General features: G+C 41.2%; 1 protein-coding gene and 1 long non-coding RNA gene across 2 annotated transcripts in view; one reads left to right on the plus strand and one right to left on the minus strand.

Moving 5' to 3' along the window:
• Positions 1-18923, minus strand: part of CDK15 (cyclin dependent kinase 15) — a 117123-nt gene extending 98200 nt beyond the window's left edge. Inside the window, exon 1 of the mRNA XM_050750893.1 lies at positions 18850-18923. The gene's annotated coding sequence lies outside the window, so the exon portion shown is untranslated. The remainder of the gene's footprint in view (positions 1-18849) is intronic.
• Positions 18924-19104: 181 nt separating this feature from the next.
• On the plus strand, positions 19105-26240 carry LOC126932215 (uncharacterized). The gene is made up of 2 exons (XR_007718135.1): positions 19105-19430; positions 20225-26240. It is a non-coding gene; the product is annotated as an uncharacterized LOC126932215 (long non-coding RNA).
• Positions 26241-26771: the final 531 nt, after the last annotated feature.

Here is a 26771-nt window from a genome sequence, read left to right on the forward strand (position 1 = left end):
AAAAAACACATTTTATACAAAATCTATACATTTTGATAATGTATTTCTTTTTTTATATTCATGGCTACTTTCATCAAGGGTGGTGGAGGCTTTCAATGAAAGTACAGCAATCATTATCATCATCATAGCAACAGCTGCCATGTCAGTGCTTGCTCTGTGCCAGGCTCCATGCAGGCAGAGATTAATCCTTACAATGCCATGACAGTGAGGTAGCTACCATTATTAACCACATTTAATCATGGAGGGAACAGAGTTCAGGGAGTTTAAGTAACTTTCCCCCAAGGTTATTAAACTAGCAAATAGACCGGGCATGGTGGTTCACACCTGTAGTCCCAGCACTTTGGGATGCCAAGGCGAGTGGATCACCCGAGGTCAGGAGTTTGAGACCAGCCTGACCAACATGGTAAAACCCCATCTCTGCTAAAAATACAAAAATTAGCCTAGCGTGGTGGCACGTGGCTGAAATCCTAGCTACTTGGGAGGTTGGGGCACAAGAATCACTTAAACCCGGGAGACGGTGGTTGCAGTGAGCCAAGATCTTGTCACTGTACTCCTGCCTGGGCAATAGAGCGAGACCCTATCTCAAAATAAGTAAATAATAAAATAAACTAGCAAATAGTAGAAAATATTTATAAAACTCCCCAAAGACCTATACCAAATTTCACAAATTTTATTTAATGAGGAGACATTAATAACTTGTATTTGTAAAAGAGCATGAACTGTCTCTTAGTGTGCTCACATTTCTTACTAATTATAAGGCTGAACTTTAAATGAGTTGTTATATTTAGAATAAACCAGTAATAGATAAACTAAACCAGCAATAAGTGACTCTAGTTCATTAATCAGGAGGTATGTAACATTATCCTTTGAAAAAGATGGTACGTCTTTTGGTAAAAAATAAAAGCAATAGATTACAATTCTTTTTTTTTTTTTTTTTTTTTTTTTTTTTTTTTTGAGACAGAGTTTCACTCTTGTTGCCCAGGCTGGAGTGCAGTGGTGCGATCTCGGCTCACTGCAACCTCTACCTTCTGGGATCAAGTGATTCTCCTGCTTCAGCCTCCCAAGTAGCTAGAATTACAGGCATGTGCAACCACACCTGGCTAATTTTGTATTTTTAGTAGAGATGGAGTTTCACCATGTTGGCCAGGCTGGTCTCAAACTCCTGACCTCAGGTGATCCAACTGCCTTGGCCTCCCAGAGTGCTGGGATTACAGATGTGAGCCATCAGGCCCCGCCCATTCTTAAGTCACACTTCTTCCTTCTTCCTGGAGTACCCTAACTTGAAACTGACATGCTGAGAGTGCTGTCTGCTGACAGTCAGCAGAACTGCAGGCACATGGTATCTCGGTCTCCTTTGTAGCCTTACACATACATATATCTGTTCCTTCTTTATATCATACTATTATTGCATAATAGTATACTATTTACAATGAAATTGATGTTGCAAATTCCAGTGTTATCTTCTATTTCCACTGTTTTTAATAAAGATTAAGGTTCGAAACTGGTGAGTTATTGAGTTTTTACTGGCTTTAAAAGACCATTCCGGCCGGGCGCGGTGGCCCAAGCCTGTAATCCCAGCACTTTGGGAGGCCGAGACAGGCGGATCACAAGGTCAGGAGATCGAGACCATCCTGGCTAACATGGTGAAACCCCGTCTCTACTAAAAATACAAAAAACTAGCCGGGCGAGGTGGCGGGCGCCTGTAGTCCCAGCTACTCGGGAGGCTGAGGCAGGAGAATGGCGTAAACCCGGGAGGCGGAGCTTGCAGTGAGCTGAGATCCGGCCACTGCACTCCAGACTGGGCGACAGAGCGAAACTCCATCTCAAAAAAAAAAAAAAAAAAAAAAAAAAAAACCATTCCTGGGGTACTGTGAATAATGTGGTTAGGTTTCTAGCCTTAAATTCCATGGTCCTTGCCTTGATACTAGATTCCTGCCTCTCATTCAGGCTTTCTCCACATCCTGGACTTCACTCCTGAAACAAGATTACTGGTTGTGGATCAAAATTCTTTTAACTACAAATGGAATGCTCAAGAATGCTGACTGATTCCATATGGGTAGGTCCACATTCTAAATCTACTGGAAAGCATTTGACGTGCCAAAAAAAAAAAAAAAAAAAAAAAAAAAGGACGTTGCACAGGCAGGTAAGGAAATCTCATTGTAAGGTGTTCTTGTGACAGAATGGCTTAGCTTGTGAAACAATGCAATTCCAGTAGTCCTCTCCTAATCCATGATTCTGCTTTCCATGGTTTCAGTTACCCGTGGTCAACCACAGTTTGAAAATATTTAATGAAAAATTCCAGAAATAAACACCACATAAGTTTTAAATTGCACGCCGTCTTGAGTAGTGTGATAAAAATCTCACACTAACCTGCCCAGGATGTGAATCATCCCTTTGTCCAGCGTATTCACCCTGTATATTCTTCCCTCTTATTAGTTACTTTGTAGCCCTCTAGGTTATCAGATCAACCGTATCTCTGCACTTGTGTTCAATAACCCTTATTTTACCTAATGGCCTCAAAGTGCAAGACTAGCGATGCTGATATATTGTTACAATTGTTCTATTTTGTTGTTAGTTTTTGTTATTAATCTCATATTGTCCCCAATATAAATTAAACTTTATCATAGGCATGTATGTACAGGAAAAAACACAATGTATATAGAGATTCGGTACTAGCTTTGATTTCAGGCATCCACTATAGGTCTTGGAACATATCCCTCACCCCTCACAGATAAAGGGGGACTGCTGTATACTGAACACCGTACCTAAAAAAGGACTCGTCATCTCAAACTGTAGGAATACTTGGGATAGCTGTAGAAGCAGGGAAAGTGGAAGACTTCTTACTTCCAGTCTAAACAAAAAAGAAAATTATGCTTCTACAGACTAGATACTTTCTGTTTTTCTTTGCATTTGTACGGTTGATTGGTTTCTTGAGTCTGAATGGACTATGGGAAAATTCCAGAAAGGACTTGAATTGATGATGTGATTCCCCTGAAATGGAGAACAACAACTTTATATTTAATTTTCCACTTTCAATATAACAGCATGAATTTTTAAAAGAATGACTCAACGTTCTCTTTATAAAGAACAGGTTGCAAATATAGCACAGTCAGGTCCCAGAGTGAGGCAACTTGTCATGAATTTAGTACAAGTCTTCTGGCTCTAGGAAGTGAAAATAATAAGAAGGCAAACACATGGTTTACTTACATTTACTCATAACCATTCTGTGGCAAAATTATTAAATAATATGCCCAAACAAGAAAGAAGTGGTAGAACTAGGATTTGAACCAAGGTGGATCAGCTGCAGAGGCCATACTTTTAGCCTACTTGACCATTTTCCTTCTTCATACAATTTAAGAATGTAGAGATGATGAGTCATACCAGAGCTTTTATGCTTGTGCTTGCTTCTGCCTTCCTTCAGCAGGCATTATCACTGAATATGGCTACCATTTTGTATCTGTTCTAAACAAGCACTTTGCATACATTATCTTAGTTAATTCTGTGATGTAGATATTTATTCCCCCAATTTTGGATAAGAAAACTGCAAATTGTTCAAAGTTTTTTGGAGCATAGGTATCAGGGAGAATTTAAACTCACTGGTGCTGGGATCCATGGCTCACGCCTATAATTCCAGCACTTTGGGTGGAGGAGGTGGGCGGATCATCTGAGGTCAGGAGTTTGAGACCAGCCTGACCAACAGGGTGAAACCCCATCTCTACTAAAAATACAAAAATTAGCCGGGTGTGGTTGTGCGCACCTGTAATCCCAGCTACTTGGGAGGCTGAGGCAGGAGAATCGCTTGAACCTGAGAGGCAGAGGTTGCAGTGAGCCAAGATTGCGCCATTGCACTCCAGCCTGGGTGACAAGAGCAAAACTGTCTTGAAAAAATAAAAATAAAAATAAATAAACTCACTGGTATTGACGCTAGGGACTTAGCCGTGTCTCCACGCAATGAGGACCCAGCTACTGTGAGTAAGCACCCTTTCCCCGACACAGTGGGTCTGACAGCTCAGCACATCATTCCTTGTATGTAGGATTTGCTTTTTGGTAGTCATGTGAAAAAAACTTCCTCTCTGACAGGAAACAATGCATTACTAAAACAGAGGCTGAGGTGAGCGTCCTCCACCTGCTGTCCTCAATTCCATGCCTCTCTCTCTAGCAGTCCCTCACAGTCAGTGTGCACACAGAACAATCAGTCAACTATAGAAGTGCCCAGCCTGTTGACTAAAGAATGATGATATCGGCCGGGCGCGGTGGCTCAAGCCTGTAATCCCAGCACTTTGGGAGGCTGAGACGGGCGGATCACGAGGTCAGGAGATCGAGACCATCCTGGCTAACACGGTGAAACCCCGTCTCTACTAAAAAATACAAAAAACTAGCCGGGCGAGGTGGCGGGCGCCTGTAGTCCCAGCTACTCAGGAGGCTGAGACAGGAGAATGGCCCGAACCCGGGAGGCGGAGCTTGCAGTGAGCTGAGATCCGGCCACTGCACTCCAGCCTGGGCGACAGAGCGAGACTCCGTCTCAAAAAAAAAAAAAAAAAAAAAAAGAATGATGATATCTTTGTACAATTTGTCATTGTTAATTCCTGTGAAGTACATTAAAACGCTCCCATTAACTTCTTTAATATTATCCTAAAGTTTCTTGCTCTGTCAGAATAAAGTGGTCTGGCCTGGAAACCCTCCTTTTTCATGAATTTCAGCACACTCCACAGTACTAAAAACAGTAATTTTAGAACTGTTTGAAAACGTCTTCTGCAAGTTATTACTTTAAAATATGCATATTTTGTGGATGTATAAATACAAATAAACGCAAGTTACAAAAACCTGATTTGTAAATTTCTGATATTCACAAATTGTGTGGGAGATCCTCTAAGACTCCCTCTCCCCATCTCAATCCCAGGGTGCCTGGACCCTTTCTGGCCTTCATTCCAGAAAGAAGACAGCCTTGTACCGACAGCACCACTCGGTGGCCAGGATGGAGAACTGTCCAAATCACCTTTTCTTCCCTGCCAACTTTTTTTTCAAGATGATGATGCCCTTCCAAACCCCAAACCTCTCCACCTACCCCAATTTTCCTTGGACTTTGCTACTCACAGCCAAGTGGTTCCACCTCAGGCACTCTTTCTCAAATGTACACACATCCTTTGTTAAAAAATCTTTTTTCTTCGCCCTACCCAGTTGCTTCATAAGATTTTCTCGCTCCTCCAACTGCCTTTATCACATACATAAGCCTAACAGTTGCTAGGGCTGGACAAGCCAGACTTGGCCCCAAGGCTCTGAAATGTAGAGTGGCTAACTACATTTTTTTAATTTAAGTATTTTAAAGCTTTGTGGAAATTGATTAGGCCATTCACCCCTCAGAAATTCTGTCCTCCTCCCAGCTCCCAGCCCCTAGTATCCGGTTGGCTCCTGCCCATAGCAGAGTCTTCTGTAGCAGCCAGGGATGGAGGTGGAGATGCAAAGTAAGAAGGAAAAAGGGAAAGGAAAAAGGGAAGGGAGAGAGGGAGGGAAAGAGGAAGAAAGAAAAGAAAGAATGGAGAAAAAGAAAAAGAAAGAGGGAAGCTTTTTGCCTGGAGGACCCCTTATGCAGCTCCCTTCCTCACTGTTTCCCATGGGTGCTGGGACTGAAAGGAAGCAAGGGGACCCCAAAACACTCAGTAGTTAAATGCATAAAAATAATGAATAATCTCACAATGCAATATTTCTAAAACAAACTTTAAAATTAAAATAGGCTGGGTGTGGTGGTTCACTCTTATAATCCCAGCACTTTGGGAGGCTGAGGTGGGTGGATCACCTGAGGTCTGGAGTTCGAGACCAGGCTGCAAACATGGTGAAAACCTGTCTCTACTAAAAAATACAAAAATTAGCTGGGCACGGTGGTGGGCGCCTGTAGTCCCAGCTACTCGGGAGGCCGAGGCAGAAGGATTGTTTGAACCTGGGAGGTGAAGGTTGCAGTGAGCCAAGATCGCACCACTGCACTCCAACCTGGGCAACAGAGTGAGACTCAGTCTAAAAAAAAAAAAATTAATTAAAATAAAAATTAATGCACAAAAATCCATGATTAGCAAAATAATCAGTAGCAGAATTTTAAAAAGAGAATAGTGGTTTCCAATCAGTCCACAGGTCCCAGGTCACTGTGCTGCCAGGAGGGCCCCCCATCCTCCTCTCTGCCCCAGCCCCCACAGTGTGGGTTTATGAGGGTTGATCTCTATGTGAGAACAAATTGACAACACAGGGCTTTATATGTAGGTGTTTCCCAAATTATAGGAATTGTATTAACTTTTTCTACTTGATTCAATATGTGGGAGGATATTTTGATATCCATAAGTATAAAGGCACACATTGTTCCTTCTGCCTTGGGCTCCCATATGGCTGGGCAGGGTGCTGTTTCTGCTCACCAACCCCTTCTTCACTGTGCCCCATAACTCCACAGTTCCCGTGGATCTCTTGGTCCTGGTACCCTGAAACATGCTTTTCTTTAAGCACCGATATTCATGAAAAATGACTCACTCCATACCAAGGGTTTTTCCTTCTCATTTTCTAAATTACAAAATACTGCAACACCATTGCTTTCAGCTAAGAATGACATCATAAATCAGTAATCGTAAGTCAGCCCAGGAACTAAACCATTATTAACCTCACTGTTTCTATGGGAAAACAACTCACTTGCAAACAAATATCTGAGGCATGATTTTTTGGTAGATAGGGGGACTAATGCTTTTTAAATAAAAACATACATAGAAATGTATGTGTTGTGCATTGTAATATGAAAAAAGAAGCTCTTTAGCCCTAAACTACTGCTCTTAAATTTTAGGAAAAAAAAAAGAAAGAAAGTTTAAAAAGAAAAAACAAACCAGGGTGCTTGTAATGCCCAGATTGAGATCAGAATGCTAGGCCATGTCAACAGCACAGGCTTTGCCAACAACACTGAGACAAGAAAAGAATAAGACGGAGAAATATAACACCATTAGGCACACATTGCATACAACTATTCAGATATAGAAGGACATTTCATTTAAATCTAGATATTTACTTTTAATTAAAATATTCTGGCTCCGATGTCTAATTATTTATGTCAATATAGGATTTATGAATGTGTCTCAACAAGTCTCAAACAGCATGTGCTTCCATTCTAAAAATAGCAAGCTAGCATCTGCTTACCTGCAGCTGGTGATCAGTCATTCAATCCACTAATTATTTTTTGGTATGAGATGAGTAGAAGCATTGCTATTTAAATCATTCCTCCAAATTACCGCATGTCATCAACAGGTCTTTGCTCATCATTTTGGGCTTTATCTTCTTGCATGAAGTTTAGCCACATAGTAAAATACTCCCAGATATCAATGAGGGGTAAGTGCCCCTTTTCTAAGGTCTCATCCACTTAGAATCACAGCATATATATTTTAAAAACAATAGTCTAAGTTGTTCTTAACTACCTTGTTTAACTTGAGAGACGAAATGTAATCTAATTCAGTAAGAATAAAAAATGTAACATGCACACACACGCACACACATACACACAGTCTCTATTTTAATAGTTAAGTTGATTAAGGTACCCAGACTACAACTGTACTTTGAAAGCACAGAAGATCTTTTGGTGGTTTATTTTTTTAAATGCTTCTTTGACCATTTCTGATTAAACATCCTCAAAGGTCCCCTACTTACCTATGGAATTAAGTGTCAATTCCTCAGCTTGGCTTCTAACTACCTGACTCTATCGTGCCCTACCTACCTCTGTTCACAGGAGCCACACCAGTAGCTTCTCTTTCTAACCAACCTCCCTTGCTCATCTGACTGAACCTTCAAGTGTTTCTCATCTGACATGTTCCCCTTCCGTTGTGCCTAGCCCTCCTTCAAGTCCAGACTGAGGTGCCATCTCTGCTAAACCTTTCCTTGCTTCTTTGCCCTCCCCTCCCCTCCCCTCCCCAACACTGACTTCCCCCAAGGCGGAGCTCTGGATCACTCACTGACTGATTTGTGCAATCCCTTTTTTTTTTTTTTTTTTTTTTTGAGACGGAGTCTCGCTCTGTCACCCAGGCTGGAGTTGCAGTGGCACCATCTTGACTCACTGCAACCCCTGCCTCCCAGGTTCAAGTGATTCTCCTGCCTCAGCCTCCCAAGTATCTGGGATGACAGGAGTGCACCACCACACCCGGCTAATTTTTGTATTTTTAGTAAAGACCGGATTTCACTGTGTTGGCCAGGCTGGTCTTGAACTTCTGACCTCAGGTGATCCCCCCACTTTGGCCTCCCAAAGTGCTGGGATTACAGGCGCGAGTCACCACACCCAATCCTGATTTGTTCTTTCTAATCCTTATTTTTATTGTTTTCCTCACAAGATGGTAAGCATACTATCAGGATATAAACTAGATCTTCTACCTCTTTCAGAGTCCTAAGAAACACTTGTCAAATTAAATAAGAGTACTTATATAAATGTGAATACACCTCTCCCACACATGCACATATACATACACGCAAGATGGGCTCCTGGAACCAATGTTTACTTAGTATTCATTCTGATCCCCCTCTGAGGCATATCCCTGTTACCACCCTCCCATGAATCTTATCCTCAGTTTTTAATACTGGCCTTCGCTGACCCTGTTATTTCATTTCTGTTATCCTCTATCATCCCTTTCTTAAACCTTACTTTTTATATTAGTCCTGAACTCTACTTAACACCTTAATTTGTCCGGGTGTGGTAGTTCACACCCATAATCCCAGCCCTTTGGGTAGGCTGAGGTGGGAGGATCACTTGAGGTCAGGAGTTCAAGACTGGTGTGGGCAACATAGGGAGACCCTGTCTCTACAAAAAATCAAAAAATTATCTGGATATGGTGGTACCTGCCTGTGGTCCCAGCTACTCAGGAGGCTGAAGCAGGAGGATCACTTGAGCCCAGGAGGTCGAGGCTGCAGTGAGCCATGATGGTGCCACTGCACTCCAGCCTGTGTGACAGCATGAGACCCAATATCAAAAAAACAATAATCAATTTTCTGGGTGTAGTGGCAAGCAGCTGTAGTCCCAGCTACTCAGGAGGCTGAGGCAGGAGGATTGTTTGAGCCTGGGAGTTAGAGACTGCAGTGAGCCATAGTTGCCCCACTGTACTCCAGCCTGGGTGACAGAGTGAGACCCTGTCTCAAAAAATAAAAAATGAAATAAAAACACCTTGATTCATTAGGGGTTGAAGGAGGGAGAAAGCAGAGTATTTGGAGTTTGCAGACCTGGGTTTGAGTCCCTCTCTCACTTAGAATAGTTAAATTAACTTGGACAGGTCACTGGGCCTCAGTTTCTTCATCTATATTTTAGGAATAATTATTCCTAGGATGGGGTTGTTTTGAGGATAAAATGCACACACAAAGAAGTTTGCAAATAGTACATTAAAATATATTATATTGCAACATTATAAAAATTAGTCCAAATATCATCACCTCCCAAAGGCTGCATCACATACCACTCCACACTTGTGGATCACTCTGGGGCAGAAAAGCCATTGCCTTCGGTCTTTTTTCCATTTGAGACCAGGAAGATCTTTGTCTTGTCTTGCATGACTTCTAAGGATAGGGAAGTGGGAGGAACTCTCTTCAATTCCTCCCAGTGGGCAGCCAATCAGAGGATGTGAACTATAACCAATGGCAACTGGGTAGGTGACAGAAAAGGCAAGTACTTATGTCTATCTCAATGAACTGCATTTCAACAAATTGTTAAATTGCTGAATCTCAATAAATGAATTCATTGAAAAGTCAGTAAAGTGTAAGGCACTGTGCTAGACTTGATAATTTAAAAATGAGTAAAATTGTCTGAGCGCTTAGACTCCAATAAGAGAGACAGACAGGTTTGTAAATTAGTGTTATATATGCCATGATAAAAGAACTTATATTTATAAGTATATTTGATCCAGACTGTGCACTCACAGTATTGAGTCTATGACAATATAGAGAGAGATATATTTGGATATCTTTTCTGTTTTCCTTTTAAGGTCAGATTCTGTCCAGTAGAAAATCTAGCTTTGCTGTCATACTATCTGTTGTCGTCGTTGTTTTTAAATGCTTGGGTTTATAGTATCTACTCTGTACCTTGACCCTATCCTCTCTAGATACCACCCCATGTTTTGACTCCACAGCAAACCTTGAAGGAGATGTCTTCGCTTCCTCACCTCCTATTCTGTCTTTAACTCACCCCAATAAAGTTTCTGTGTTTATTGCTCTAACAAACCTGCCTTTGCCAAGTCACCAGAAATTCCATGTTATTAAAATCCAAAGGCTACTTCTCAGATCTTACTTGTTTTACTCTTTGATGGCATTTAGCACCATAATCGTGCCACCCTTTATGAAAGCCTCCTTGATTCTGTGAAGTGGACACTTCCTTGGTTTTCCTTCTGCCTCTCTGGGGATTCTTCTGCAACCATCTTTGCTGATGCCTCCTCCCCTGCTCAACTTCCTAATTTGAGTGGACCCAGTGTTCAGTCTGGGCCTTTTCAACACTTGCTTATCTGTACTTTGCTTCTAGATAACTTCTTCTAGTCCCTTGACTTTGAATGGCACCTATCTATGAATAATTCTCAAATCTCTATCTCCAGCCCTGACTTCTCTCTACAACACTGTCAATTTGACATTTCTGCTTGACTGCCTAAAAGGTATTCCAAAGTTTAATAATATGTCAAAAACAGATTTCTCGAACTGTGCAGAGATGGCTTCTCCTTAGTTTTCTCCAGTTCAGAAAATGGTATTCCCATCAATGAGTTACTCAGGAAAGTAAACCCAGGCAGCATACAAATAAAATCTCACATCTAATCCATTAGTAAATCATGTCAATTCTACTTCCAGAAAATAACTCAAATCTATCTAATTCTCTATTCATACAGCTGTCTCTCCCTAGTCCAAGCATCACCATCCCTCATTGGGCCTAATGCAATACCTTCTACTAAGTCTCCCTGCTTCTGAAACCACCTTTGCAAAAATCATAACTGAGGAAATTATGACAGTGAAAGCGATCAGACCTAACCGACTCCATCTTGCTTCTAACCTTTGAACTGTCCTTGTTCATTCCTGGGTGAAGGCCGAACTAACTTTGGGAAGGAATTCAGTTCATGGTTCGACTCTGAAACAAAATTGATAATTACCCTTTCATGAAAAAGGGCCCCTTCTTGCCTGAGGACCAGTTTGCCTTTGCAAGACTAACAAATTAGTTATAAGACTAGAAATTAGGTTTAGGAGTCATGCAGCCTGTGGCTCCAAGAGTCTGAACCTCCCCACATTGCTCCTGGGGATAACGTTACTATTATAAAACCTAAGATCAGTGCTTGGGATATTTTGCAGACCCTACACTGGATGGATCAGCTGACACCGCCCGGACCCATCATCTAGCTCAACCAGTTCTGCCATCCCACCCAGGAACAGAAGACAGTCAGAAAACCTCAAGTCGACCCCCTATGATTCCATCTCCAATCTTACCAGTCAGCACTCCCCACTTCCCAAGCCCCTACCTTCCACTTTGTCTTTAAAAGCTCCAATCCCCCGAGACTGATTTGAGTAATAATAAAACTCTGGTCTCCTGCACAGCCAGCTCTATCTGAATTACTCTTTCTCCATTGTAATTTCCCTGTCTTGATAAATCGGCTCCGTCTAGGCAGCAGGCAAGGTGAAGCCACTGGGCGATTACTTCCTTCCTAAATTTCCTATAATCTATTCAGTCTGAATGAATTTAAACAAATAATATTAATTTTATGAACTCCTAACTCTTAAGTAAACATCTTTTTAATATTCTGTGTAAGGAAATGGAAGTACATGTAAAGCACATGCTAGAATGAAGTCCAAAAAATACAAATCAGGTCAGGTCATTCCCCCACTTAAAACTTTCTGATGCATTTAGGATAAAATACAAAGTCATACCCTGGCCTACCAACCCCTAGATGATCATTGCAACCCCATTTTGTGCCACTCTTCCCTGTCACTCCTTCTCTGCTAGCTATTTTTGGCCTTCTGTTTCTCAAATACAAATGATTTCTCCCTTCAGAGAACCCAGCAGGATCTTGGACTAGATGCTTTCCATCTTCACAATCTCTAAATAGAATGAGTGTCTCAGGGCTCAGGCTTCAGACTGCTTCTCTTTTCTATCAATGACTTCCAATGTTATATCTCCAGCCCTGATCATTCTCCTCAACACCAGACTCCTATCCATTCAATGCCTAGTAGCCATATAAAATATTGCCATTTTCTGAACATGAAAACCTAATACTTCCTTCCCATAGCCTCCACCATACTCTTTTTCCAGTCTTCCCTATCTCAGTAAATGATAGCCCACCATTTTTTTTTTTTTGTGACAGACTCGAGTGCAAGGTTGCTCACTGCAACCTCCGCCTCCCAGGTTCAAGTGATTCTCCTGCCTCAGTCTCCCTAGTAACTGGGATTACAGGCAGATGCCATGACACCCAGCTAATTTTTGCATTTTCAGTAGAGACAGGGTTTCACCATGTTGGTCAGGCTGGTTTCAAACTCCTGACCTCAGGTGATCCTCCTGCCTCAGCCTCCCAAAGTGCTGGGATTACAGGTGTGAGCCACCGTGCCCAGCCAGCTCATCTTTACCAATTAAGGCCTTTACTCAGGTCTTAATTCTTCTTTCTTTCAAAGCTCATTTCTAATCAATGAGCAAATATGGCAGGCTCTACCTTCAAAATACATCCAGAACCAAACTGCTTTTTACCTTTCCTCCATTGCTGCTTGGGGCTAAGCCATCATAACCATCTGCAACTATTACCCTCTTACTGATCTTTCTGCTTCCACTCTTTCACTCCTACATTCTGTTCTCTACTCTCCACAAAGCAGAAGAATCATCCCTTGAAAAAGGGAAGCCAGATTACAAAACCCTCTGTGAAAAGGCCTCCAAGGGTTGCCTGTATCACTCAGATAAAACCCATAGTTCTTTTTCTGGTCCTATTACCAGATCATTATCTACTGGCTCTTATCTCTCACCTTCCCACTCTTTTCTCAGCTCTAGCAGCACCGCCCTCCTTGCCTTTGCAGTTATGTCCACGTGGTTTATGTTCTCACTTCTTTACAAGTCTCTGTTCAGATGTCTTCTTAAAAGAGAGGCTTTCCCTGTCCCATTAATATAAAATTAGGCCTTTGCCTTCTATTTCCCTACCTTTCTTTGTTGCTCCCAATAATAACAACACACATAACACTTACTATGTACCAGGTACCATGCATAGCACTTTACGTATTATTGGGTCATTTAAACCTCACATCACTCCATAAAGTAGGTGACATTACTATCCGTTTTCTGGATGATGAAATTGAGGCACAGGGAGGTTAAACAAATTGTGTCACAAAGCTGGAGTTGAAATGTGAATGCAGGCTGTCTGGCTCAGCATGGGCTTTTAGCTACCGCACTATTTTGCCTCTTTATAGCACTGGTCATTACCATATTTTAGATTTGTTTATTATCTCCCACTCTTCCCACTTGTTTCAGTTATTGCTGCATAACCAACCACCCCAAAACTCGGTGGCTTAAAGCAACAACTTATTATTTCTCAGGAATTTAGGTCAGGAATTCAGGAAGTGCTTGACTAGGCTGTTCTTCTGCTTCACTTGGCATTGGCTGATGCCACTCATTCAGCTGCATTCAGAAGGTGACTGGGCCAGCCTGGAAGGTACGAGAAGGTTTTACCTATATGTCTGGTACCTCAATGTTTATCCATGTGACCTCTCTCTTTATATGGCTAATCAATCTGGAGTATACTATGGAAGCTGGCTTTTCAGAGAGAAACATGGAAGCTGCCAGTTCTCTTTAAGGCCTTGATTCAGAACTTCATTATTGCCACATTCTATTACTTAAAAAAATAAAAAATCTCAAGGCTAGCCTATATGTGCGGGGAGAGGACACAGGTTCCATCATTTGATGTCAGTAGTGATGTTTGTATGCATGGAGGGAGGAAGTGATGACTTCCATGTTGAGACTGTCTTCCACACCACCAGAGTCTTTGTTCCATAAGAACAGGGACTCGTGTCAATTTTATTCATTATTATGTCTTTTCAGTGCCTAGAACAATGCCTGACACATAATAAGTATGTATCAAATATTTATTTTGTCTCTGAATTTAAGGGGCAGGTGAAAGAAGGAGTCTGCAAAGGTAAAGGAAAGGTCTGAAGGAGTAGGGGGGAAGCTCCTGCTATGACTCCTGGAAGGAGTGTGTCCCAGCAGTCAAGGAAGAAAAAAGTGAAAGGAAGATATGATTGAGAACTAGACCTTTAAAAAAAAAAATGTTTAGGGATGGGTGCAGTGGCTCACACCTGTAATCCTGCCATTTTGGGAGGCCGAGGTAGGCAGATCCCTTGAGATCAGGAGTTCGAGACCAGCCTGGGCCACATGTGAAACCCCATCTCTACCAAAAATACAAAAATTAGTCAGGTATGGTGGTGTGCACCTGTAATCCCAGTTACTTGGGAGGTTGAGGTGGGAGGATCACTTGACCCCAGAAAGTCAAGGCTGCAGTGAGCCAAGATGGTGCCACTGCACTTCAGCCGTGGTGATGGAGCAAGACCCTGCCTAAAATAAAATAAAGTTTAAAAGCTTTAAAAATAAGCAAAGAGCATACGATTAAAAATGTAAACAGCACAAAATGGTATAGAGAGAAAAGTGAATTTTTTTCTCCCTCTTGTTCCCGATTTCCCTCCCCAGTGGTAGCCACCCTTTAATGTATTCTTTCAGAGCTAATACATGCATATACTAGGATAAAAATATATGTTAAATCCATCTATTTGTTGATAACTAAAATTAAAATCCTGAGCCCCCCAGTCAACTGAATGGACCCTCTTTTGGCCAAGGGGACCCCTGAGAAACCTTAAAAACTGAGTTCCTGGCATCAGGAGAGTCAGACATGCCTTGTTATAACCTCTCTCTTCTGTGGCTTAGACACAACTGACCAGCCGTTAAAATAGAGATCACAAAACTGATGGAACAGACTCTCTGTGGCAATAAGATACCAAATTACAAACAGGATCTAAGACCACGCCACGAAAGGGTTGTCATGCACCCCTGCACTTAAAGAATAACCTATGTTCTGGGCCAGGTAAAATGGGTCACACCTGTTTGGGAGACCAAGGTGGGAGGACTGTTTGAGTCCAGGGGTTTGAGACCAGTCTAGGCAACGGAGTGAGACCCTCTCTCTACAAAAGAAAAAGAAAAAGAAAAAAAATTAAATTACCTGAATGTGGTGGCATGCACCTATAGTCTCAGCTACTCAGGAGGCTGAGGTGGGAGGATTGCCTGAGCCCAGGAGATTGAGGCTGCAGTGAGCCATGTTCATGCCATTGCACTCCAGCCTGGGTGTCAGAGTAAGATCCTGTCTCAAAGATGAATGAATGAATGAATGAGCTATGTTCTAACTGCCTAAGGTTTCTTTTTTTTTTTTTTTTCCCTAGCAGTTAAACAAGTGCTGGCATTGAGATAAGCAATATTAAAACAATTGCAGCTCATTTACAACCAGATGCTGACTACCTGAGCCTCTGTCCCACAAGCCATAACCACAGCTTTGATTGGACAAGAGACTGATTTCAGTAACTTTCTCCTGATAAGAGACCACCGACCATGGACTGGTTCTGGCTAGTTGACAGTGGCTGACCACTTGAGTGCCTTTGTATTCCTGCTTCACCTTCAACATTAAATGCATTACATAATTATAATTGCCCTCTATATCAAAATGATATTATAATTATGTAATGCAATTAGTGTTAAGTCTCTACCCCAAAGTGAACATGGGATGCATGTAACATGCATGCTATTCAATATACATGTGTCAGGACCCCCCAAAGTGAATATTCAATCTGTTGAATGTGTATGTTTAGCCAACCCATTTAGCATAAAGCTCCTGCCTCAATCCTTCCTCCTCCAAAGTGCCTGCTAATGGTTTCTACTGTAGGCTATACTTCCAAGCCTGTCAGTATGGCCACCTTGCAGGTTTTAACTCTTCATAAGAAAAGAAGTCTCAGCCGGGTACAGTGGCTAATGCCAGTAATCTCAGAACTTTGGGAGGCCGAGGTGGGCAGATCACGAGGTCAGGAGTTTGAGACCAGCCTGGCTAACATGGTGAAACCCCATCTCTACTGAAAATACAAACATTAGTTGGGTGTGATGGCATGTGCCTGTAATCCCAGCTAATCGGGAGGCTGAGGCAGAAGAATCGCTTGAACCCAGGAGGCAGAGGTAGTAGTGAGCCGAGATTGAGCCACTGCACTCCAGCCTGGGTGACAGAGCAAGACTCTGTCTCAGAAAAAAAAGAAAAGAAATCTCCTTTCTAAATTTGTATATCTCAAATTTAGAAAGGTGATTCTTCAGTTTACACTATCTTCCAGCCTACCTATCTCTCTCCTGAAAAGACATACATAATACACAATTGGTAGACTACTATGCACAGGACTTAGCATCTAGTTTTTTTCTCTTAATTCCTAATTTCCAGATCATTCCATATCAGTATATAGAGATGATCTTCTTTATTTTAGATTGTTGCATAGAATGCTTCCATTCTATGATAGCACCATTAGATTACAAAATGAGAAGATGACTGTTGATTTCAGTAGACTTAAGGAAAGGGTGAGGAAGACTGGGAAGTCAGAAAGTAGAAGTAGAAAATTAAGTTGCAAAGGAAAGAAGGCAGAAAGTAAAAAAATTAAAGATGAGATAGGTAGCAGGTTTACACACTGTAAGTATATAGGAATAAGAGGAGAGGCAGAGGTTGAAAATACATGAAGGAGAAGGGATAAGTAATGGAAATGTAAATAAAAAATGAAATTCTCAGCTCCCCAACCAACTGAATAGATCTCCCTCCACCCTCTGTGGCCAAGGGGATCCTAAAGAAAACCTCAAAAACTAGTTAAGGCCATGATGGGAAGGCAGATTGGACATACCTCATTATACTTCCTCCCTTTGGAGTTTAGACCAGCATTAAACTGGTCTAAACCATTTTCATAAAATGAAAATAAAGATCGTAAGACTGACAAAACAGACTCCTGTAGCAATAAGATTATCCAACTCCAATCTGACTATGGTATAGCATTACAAGACAGTGGACCCTGAAGAAAATAAAAATATTTTACCCCAAAATATATTTCTTTGACATATTTTGAAATGACCCTGCAAAGCTGTCTCTTTTGGGGGGAATCTGCATTTTGTACAGAATCCCTTTCCTTTTTCAGGTCTTTTCCTGATCCAGGAGAGATTTAACCAAGAGTCTGACACATTTTAAGGTCCTATAACATATGCTACCTGGAAGCTTCATCTACATAACAAGAACCTTGGCTTCCACAATCCCCCTCATTTTAACTCAAACATTTCTTTCTGCTAACTTCAACTCTTTAGGAAAAGCTTAGCTTTTTCAACCAATCATAAAGTCTCTGAATCCTCCTATGATCTGTGAGCACCACCCCCGCCTTTTACATGCATTGATCTATGTCTTTGCCTATAACTTCTGTCTCTCTAAAATGTATAAAACTAAGCTGTAACCCAACTACCTTGGGCACATGTTCTCAGGACTTCCTGAGGCTGTGTCCCAGGCCATGGTTACTCATGTTTTGATCAGAGTATATTTAACCTCTTCAAATATTTTACAAAGTTTGTCTTTTTTCATCAACAGAATAAAGTCTTTCCTTTGGGTAGATTGGAAGGATACTGAGTTCAGGTGGAGACATTAACCTTGAGAGGACAGAACACCTCTTCTAAGAAGAAAGAGGGAGAAGAAAAGGACTCCGTGAAAAGGAGCCGGGCTCGGTGCCTCGCCCTGTAATCCCAGCACCTTGGGAGGCCGAAGCGGGTGGATCACTTGAGATCAGGAGTTCGAGACCAGCCTGGCCAACATGGTGAAACCCCATCTCTACTACAAACACAAAAATTAGCCGGACGTAGTGGCGGGCACCTGTAATCCCAGCTACTCGGGAGGCTGAGGCAGGATAATTGCTTGAACCTGGGAGGCGGAGGTTGCAGTGAGCCGAGATCGCGCCACTGCACTCCAGTCTGGGCGACAGATCAAGAGACTCCATCTAAACAAAACAAAACAAAACAAAACTGGTTGCAGGTAGGTTTTGTGGTAGTGGCTGGTGGAATTTGAGATTTAAGGAAATTCACTTCTGATGGTGAATTTCACCATCAGAAAAAAAAATCACTTTCCTCAGAGATGTAAGAAACAAAGCTTTTTATTTTTATTTTTACCAAAGCGGGTGAGTAGAGTTCAATAAGAGGTTAGAAGAGTGTGAGGGCTGGGAACAGTAGGGGAGGGGAATACGAGATAATCTGAGTAGCAATGTGTAAACGTGACTGTTTTAGGCTCAGCAATATTGCGTGGTCGTATGTGGAAGTCCCGACCGAAGTTGGACACTTTTGGTTCGCAGTGGTGCCAATTCTCAGGGGTGTGTGATTTTCTGCACCGATCCAGGAGTGAGCAAGGTTGGGTGAACTGTTGCAGACTAACAGTTTTGCAGGTGGGCGAAGGATCAGGGAGGAAATTGAGTTGAGGGTGTTGGTGAGTATGATACAGGAGTTTCAGAACCTGACTACACATCTGTCGTTGATGGTCTAAATATTTGCAGGTTTGCAGGTCCAGCGATGGCACAATGCCTAGCAGCAGAAGGTTTGCACCCACTGTGCGACGTGAGTGGTGGCTCTGGAAAATCATAAAATCATGGGAGGACTTGGGAGTGCAGGCTAGGTGGGGTGGGACTGTGGCTGCGACAAACAGTGTTATGAAACTGCGCGGGACAAGAAAACTGATTTTACTGATTGCATATTGGGGAGTCCTACGGGAATCATTGGAGAGGCAATTCATTTTCTCCTATCCCACCCCATCTTTTGGGGTTGCAACTAACCTGTAAGTTTACACATTGCGGATACAACGGCACAACAGGGCCGCGAGGCGATGACGTCATTCGCGGAGGCGGGAACAGCGACCACCATTAGGATACAGTCCATAAAGGCAGTTTGAAAATATTTCAGCCTTTTTACTTGCATACTTCCGGCCCTTGCAGTTTGAGGTGGTAACAAACGACTGCTGCTCCCAACCACTCTCACCACCGCCTGTTACCATGGAAGCGCTCGGGTAGCTAGGCTTGGACGACTCTATTCTACGTCATCGTCAAAGCACATCCCAGGACTGATAGCTCCGCCCTAACCTAAGGGAGGGGCTGTGCTCCCAAGTACATAGCCTGCAGTGCCTAACGCATTCTCAGTAATTTTGTCCCCCAACAGACGCCGTCGACAGTCTCCCAAGAGCAATTCCCAGGAGCTCGGATTCCAAGAGCCTCCGCGCCCGCGTTTACCTTCGCTAGTCGCCCTGCAGTCCCGCCCTGTCCGGAGGCCCCGCCCTCCATGAATCAGCTGATCCCGCGGACCCACGGGGTTGCCAGGATCGCGCCGGATGCAGAGCGCCGTGCTGCCGGTGGAGCTTCAGGTGAGCGAGCGCGGGTCGCCCGGGTTGGCTATTGGCTAAGGAGGGCTTATCGGCTGCGACCCCTTGTATGCGGAAGACCGGGGACAGGGAGCTAGGCAGAGGCTGTGGTCGAGGCCCGAGAGCGCGCTGCGGGGGCCTGCGGAGACGGCGCCCGCATCTTCCCGGCTCTGCGTGCGATCGACTGTGCCTGCCGGTCCAGCAGCACCCGAGGCGGCCCCTGCCTCGGCCCCAGATTCTCCCACTTGCCACGGTCTCTCCCTCCCCAGACTGGGCTCCGCCGCAGTGGTCTCAGCCGCGTGAAATTCTTTCAGCCCCCCTCTTCCCGCCTCCACCCACGCTGCCTTCCAGCTATTCATTCATGAGAATTTGTTGAATGCCCACACTAGTCGCTGAGCTGATAAACTGCGGTCCGTGGCCGGGAACCCAGCTGATTGTCCCTGGCGGCCTTGCCACAGGGTGCAAATCGCGTTGAAGAGTGGACGAAGGGTTGCTTGAAAAGGCGGTTACGGAGAAAGAAAATGGCTTTGATAATAAGAATTAGTAGTTTAGGCAAGTCTTTGAGCGTATCAAGTGATTTATCAAGAGGAGAAGATAAGTTATTTTGAGAAGCGAAGCCAGGAAAATAACACAGGTCCTTGACGCTGGTGTTGGTCCTCGGGTAACAGGACTGCTTTGAAGACAGGCAACAGTAGACGGGTAGAATCGTACTATTGCTTAGGGCTTTGATGGTGGAAGAGGAAAAACACTCTAGTTGAAGTGGCATATCCGAGTACAGTGCTTTCTTTCTGGTTTAGGGTGGAGAAGGAACTGACTGCTGTACCCAAATGAAGATCTTTACTCAGTTACCCTTATATTTGGCTGTACGGAATAAAATTGTGTGATATGTTTATTCTGAGCAGGTACGAAACTTCAGCAAATCTATTAGTCCCACATTTTCCCCCCATTTATCATATGATTTGGAGTGACCGCTTGACCTTTGAGTTAATGAATAATTTAAAGCAGTGAAAAATTTGTTTTTGCAGTAAACTGCAGTGTTTTGACCTTAATAACATAAACATAGTGGTTAAGATTCTAGGCTTTGCATCTGAACATGCCCAGAGTCACATCCATTAACATCTTTGACTTTGGGCAAGTTATTTAATCTCTCTGCCTCAGTTCTCTTGTCTCTAAATTGGGGATAACAATGTTTTCCTGATGACAGTACCTTTACATGTAATGGTTCATGTATCATATTTATTACAGTGCCTGTTTTATGGTAAGTATTCAATACATATTAGCTGTTTTTATAATTAATTCCTCCCACTACATCATGATCCAAACGGACTCTTTTCCTAAGTGATGGGGAAGGGAACTGAATATTTTAAGGAAGTAGCTATAAAATATGATTTCAAGTTGTTACGTAGTAATTTTGGTATTCCATAAGGACATTTTAATGTGAAAAAGATACTGACAGAATCCATACTTGGTTCGAGTTTATTAGCTTCTAAACTATGACCAGTATTGGCAGATTTAAAATTCATAATTATAGCAAGAAAACGTCAAAACTGTTTAACAGTGTTAAAATTTGAAAATGATCCAGAAAAATGAAATACCAAACAGGTAATTCTGGGAAAAAGAACAAAACTTGAGTGGCATTATGTGAGCCATTTATTTTTTAAATGTATACAATATAAACAGGAATCCCTTCTCTCCAAATTTCAGTTTTTCAGAATTTGGGCTGTCATTTGAAACACTTACTTTGGGCACTTTGACTGTTAAAGACAAAGGGTATGCTAAGAACTTCAATGAGTCTTGATGTAGTGTTTTTGTAATTAGGTGGTATCTCCTACCTTTTCATGAAAAATGTGGGTTTAAAGCAGTAGCTGCTGGGTCCATTCTAATGATAATCTCAAAAATGTGACTGACTTGTAAAAATCTACAATTATGTATTAATGTGAGACTAGGTAAAGTATGAGTTGAAAAACTAGGAAGAAAGGCAGAGTGGTGATTTTTAAGCTTGTGTAAAAGAAGGCCTGCTTTGGGTGCGTGAGGTACCTTTCTCACTCAGAGGCATGCTGTGAGGATATGTGACTTTTAAATCATTTAGCTCTTTTTATAACTTGGTGGAATTAAATCTACCACGTATTTCAAGTGTATTCGGGATATGAATTTTCCTGATATAATTTTAACAGATTTTTGTCTCTTAACCCTTCATTGATGCCCAAACAATTTTGTTATCAGTAATAAGAAAGTACTCTGTTTTGTAGGGTGTCAGTCCTTAAGAAAATGTTAGGTAATCACCAATAAAATAGCAACAATTTCTGGCTTCTTTTTAGTATTGGATTTAATTTTCCTTTCCCTATCTCTTATTCCTCTGTATATGTGATGGTACTTTCTTTAGCTTATAGCTTGTGTCTTGATGTTTGCCTGCATGTAGCTGAACTGATTGATCCAGGTGGGTAGAGGGAAAAATATTTAAATTGGTGAGATAGTAGTTTTTGGAGCTATCGTATATTTCTTTTAAATTTGAAGAAAATTTACGGTTTTCTCAACACCTATGAGAAAAAGACTGGGGTTTGTTGGCAGAGGTTCGCTTAGCTGCTAATGAATTATGTCCAGAGAGAAGATCAGCTTTCGTCTCATTAATTCCACAAATTGATCATCTCATGTTTCCCTTAATTATCACATTTTAAATATTTTTCTTTTGAGTCATCACACAGTTCTTCAGTTCACATGGCCTCCCTGTTAGGAAGGGAGTGGTTTAGACCCAATAATAGCATTCAGGTGGGCTAACATTCACTCCAGGATTTTTTTTTTTCCACAGCCTAAATTTTTGTCGAGCCAAGATCTTAAGTAACTTGGGGCAATTGCCCAAGCAAACATATAACAAGGATGATTATAGCAGCTCTTTAAAAGAGCAATAAAGTAGAGCAATCCAACTGTAAAGATTAGTAGGGAAATGGATAAACTGGTTTATTCATGCAATTCAATACTATCTTCTCATAAAAATGAATGAGCTAGATCTATACTTACCAACATATATACATCTCAAGTATGTAATACTAGATGAAAAAAGCAAAATGCTAAAGGATTTATACAGTAAGATGCATTTATGTACACTTTAAAAGCAACATAATAGCATGCATTATTTATTGATATGTGTATATCTAATGAAAGTACATAAAAGTAAATATAAAAATGTGGGAATGGGATACATTAACTTTAGAAATAGTAACTAATTCTGAGTGGAGCTTCTTCACCTCTGTTACTTATTTTTTCTTGTATTTTAAAGAAAGAGTGGACGCCAATATGAAAATATATTAATATGTGTTAAAACTGGATGATGAGTACATATATTTGTTATTTATTTTTACAGTTTTATGTATAGTTAAGATAGTTTGTGAAACTAGCACTTTAACATTTTTATTTATAATCAGGGCTGTTTCCCAATATGCTTGCTTTATTTTACTTTGTACCCTCAAATTAGGAGACTGTGGAAAAATAACTCTTCTCTCCCTGCAATAAGAAAGGAATGTGTCAGTGCAGCTCCACTGTGTAAAGCCTTTCTAAGGAGAGGAGACAGACCAATTATTTGGTCAGTTTTGCTTTGCTGTTTGTGCTCCTGGGAAAATGCTTTCTTCAGGACATGAAGCCTGCAGGGGCATTAACATTCTAGAGATGCCTGGGAAATGTAGGCATATACCGATCATGAACTCTGGAAGTATAGGGGAGCAAGTTGTATAATAAGGCCCTGAAAGGAATTTGGACATAGAGTGACTCAGATACAAAATTACTACAGATTTGTGTAGTATTAACATTAACACTTTACAAAGCTTAGCTTGGTTACATTTTACTACAATGTAGTTACCTTGAGTTTATACCTTGAGTACAAGTATCCTAGTTATTGCTCAAAGAAAATAATTGTCTCTGTAGATATTACTAAGTAACCTGATGACAGTGTGTTAAATTGTTGACTAATGAATAAAACATTTAGTAGCTGATCCCTAATGTAACCTCAGTATCTAAACTTGTGAGTTAAACAATATTTTCATTTCTAATAAAGAATACCTGCTACTAGCACTATTGAAGTAAGTGAAACTTGTATCACCAGAGTGATATTTTTTAGTGTGTATATTTCCTGTTTGGTTATGTGGCCCCTGAATGATCCTAAGCACTAAGTGTTATCAGTTAGTAAAAGAAGTCATCATACTTTGAACTGTAAATCTAATATTGCCTTTAAAAAATTGTGGCCATTTTAATAAGAGAGTAGTTGCAAATATTAAGAGAATAAGTAGTTTGTATCAGGACTTACCAGGACATTCACTGTACCATGTAATAACAGGCACAAATAGTGGCAGTACCTGGGAATTTGAAATTCAGTTGTTAGTATTATAATATTCATCACAATGCATCGTGGGATTATTATTTAATAATCCTGAAAAATGTGTTTAATAATATAGAGTGGGTACAAAAAAGAGCTAAGTGGGCATTGCTGGGAAATTATTGTACCATGTTTACACACTTTTACCCCCTCCACCGTGGATAATTTCCCGTTTAGAGGATCCTCATAACCAAGAGAGTGTAGTTTCAGTAAGTTTCAGCATGAAATTAGCAAGGCATTAAAAAAGGACTGTAAAATCTTCCTGTTTCTCATTGCACCAAAAGCTGTCTGTGTATAAGGAGAAAGGGAGAAAGGAACACTTCTCTGAGTTGTTTAACCCTTTTTAAAGTGACATGAGATAAAAGTAATTTCATTGTTAGGATATACCTTTAGCAAATTATATATGAGAGTTTCTATTAGGAGAAGACAGTTTTTTCTTTTGTATCTGATACTGAATTTTATTACAGGCACTAGAAATCTATAGCGTGGAAGTCTGTGGATTGGAACTGAAAATCAGGGGCTGTATCTTTCACTCAAGCACTCGCTTAAATGTAACCAGCTTGTTCAGAATGATTATTATGGGTACAAGAGTATACCAATGAGTAAGTCGTAGTCTCTGACCTCCAGGAGCTTAAAATATATTTTGAATCAGTGACTTAGTGCATATCCTATTAGTAACAAAATTATAACTAATAAGTAGCTTTCTAGGCCAGTCTATTGAATATATCCAATGCCTTAATTTACTGAATTCCCTCACTCTGAGTCAAGATTTAAAGGCTCATTGGCTCCCATACTGGTATCAGGCAATGCTTTCTGTGCAGCAGTTAAGGCTGAGAGGTGTGGGGTTCCAAGTGGCCTTTTTGGTGGTTGGTTGGCCAAGGCTTCAGTGCAAGGCGGGTTTTCCTCAACCTTCCACAGTGGTTGGTGAAGGCTTCAGTGGCAGGGTATCCAGGAAGTAGCAGTTGGTGGTGGTGTATAGATTATTTGTAAGTCAGGTGTTTGAGTCAAAGGTTACCATAATCCACTTGTAAATGTTGACCTAGCCTCTAAAACAAATTATTTATTAAGCATTTACCAAGTGTAAAATACCAGACTCTGTTATTGTTTACTGCATTCAAAGTATAAACTCTGGTTTACTACATTGTAATAATATGTAACCAACTCAGATTTTAAAAAGGAGGTGTTAATGGCTATATGAAATTGATGGTAATTTTGTATCCAAATCTCTTGTCACTCTACTACATTGTAATAAAATGTACCCAACTCAGACTTTTAAAAGGAAGTGTTAATGGCTACATGAAATCTATGGTAATTTTGTATCCAAGTCACCGGTCACTCTATGTCTATATTCGTTCAGGGCATTATGATACAGTTTACTCCCCTATTATTTTTATTGCCTTTCTATCTGAATGTCTTGTCATTCTAATCACTGATTGACATTACTCTTATAACTACAATTATTACTGTTGTTTTGCTATTTTAAACCAGTATTTGAGACAGGAGAATAAGACTAGGAAGGCCCAGCTTTGCTAATGTAAATTAGCTTTCTTATGCCTTAAGGTACTCTATAGAGAGCCATTATTCTAGTGAGAAAGAGAACATACTAGTATGGAAATTTCTTAAGGGCAGAAACTCATGTATTTACAGATATTTATTGAGTACCTGTTATACGTCAGAACTAAGCTGCTGGGATGTACTAGAGAATACGATATTTGTCACTCTGCTCTCATGGAAATTTCAGACTAGCATAGTACCTGGAACATAGTAGATGAAAAAAAAATGCATGTGGTTTCAGTGGTTGAAATTTAAGCATTTGAAAGTTATTATACTTATGACTCACAAATTTACCTTTCACTGATTTAAGCCAAAAAGACTTTATCCAGAAAATAGTTTAGTAGAGATGAATATGTAGGATCCTGCATGACTTAACTTTCTCTTTGCATTTGGGATAATAGACTCAACACATTTCTGTACCACATTTAAAGTTATTATTTATATCCTGCCTTGTTCCCAAAAGGATTTAAAGCAGCTTACAAAAATGTATAGCAGGGTGGGATAAAATAAAGAAACAGAATGAGTAGAGCCAGGAGGGAGATTAGACTCTACAACATGCATACTGTGAAGTCCTCGTCACTTACAGGTACCATCATATGGAACCCTTATCCTCCCACCACAAAATTTAGAATTCTGCTTATATCAGTACCTGTGATCTCGCTTCTTTCAAAAACGTAGACCTTTCTTCTAATGGAAAACAAACAAACAAACAAACAGACATCCCTCCACATGTATTCTGGATGGCATCCTCCTTCACATTGTCTAGGACTTTGGCTCTGCCCACTGTCCTCATCATCCTTCTATCCAGGATCACAGTCTTTGTTGTGCAGACATGTTCAGCTTCCTCTTGTCCCCCCAGCAAAAGAAAACCCTTCATTTTCACATTCCCCTCCAGCTACCACTCCATTTCTTTGTTTGCCATTTCAACATTTTTCAAAAGGATCACCCATTGAAAATAAAGATATTTCCACATTGTCACCTCCCATTTATATTCAGCGTACTTCAATCTGGTTTTCAGTGCCCAAACAAACCACTGAGGTTGTGGCCATGCTCAGCAGTTACCTGTGTTGGCAAATCCAATGGACACTTTAGTTCTCCTACAAGACCCCTGCTGCCTTGACCTAATTGACGTCCTCCCTGAAGTGCTTTCCTTTGTTTTCATGTGCCCATAGCAGACCACTTCTCAATCTCAGTCCTCTTTGTCCAGTCCTCATCCTATCCAACTTCCAGGCGCAGGAGCTCCTTAAAGCTTGACCCTGTGCTTTCCTTTGTCTTTCCATATACCCCAATGGCATTATCCATTGTCTTGTTTTTAAACATTATCCATATGCCCTCCCAAGTTTAGCAGCAGCTGAGATTTTTCTCTTGAATTCCGTGCTCATATATTCTAACTGCTTACTTGATATGTACTCTTGGGTTTCTCACAG

This window comes from Macaca thibetana, chromosome 12 (genome assembly GCF_024542745.1).
Source record: "Macaca thibetana thibetana isolate TM-01 chromosome 12, ASM2454274v1, whole genome shotgun sequence".
NCBI lineage: Eukaryota > Metazoa > Chordata > Mammalia > Primates > Cercopithecidae > Macaca > Macaca thibetana.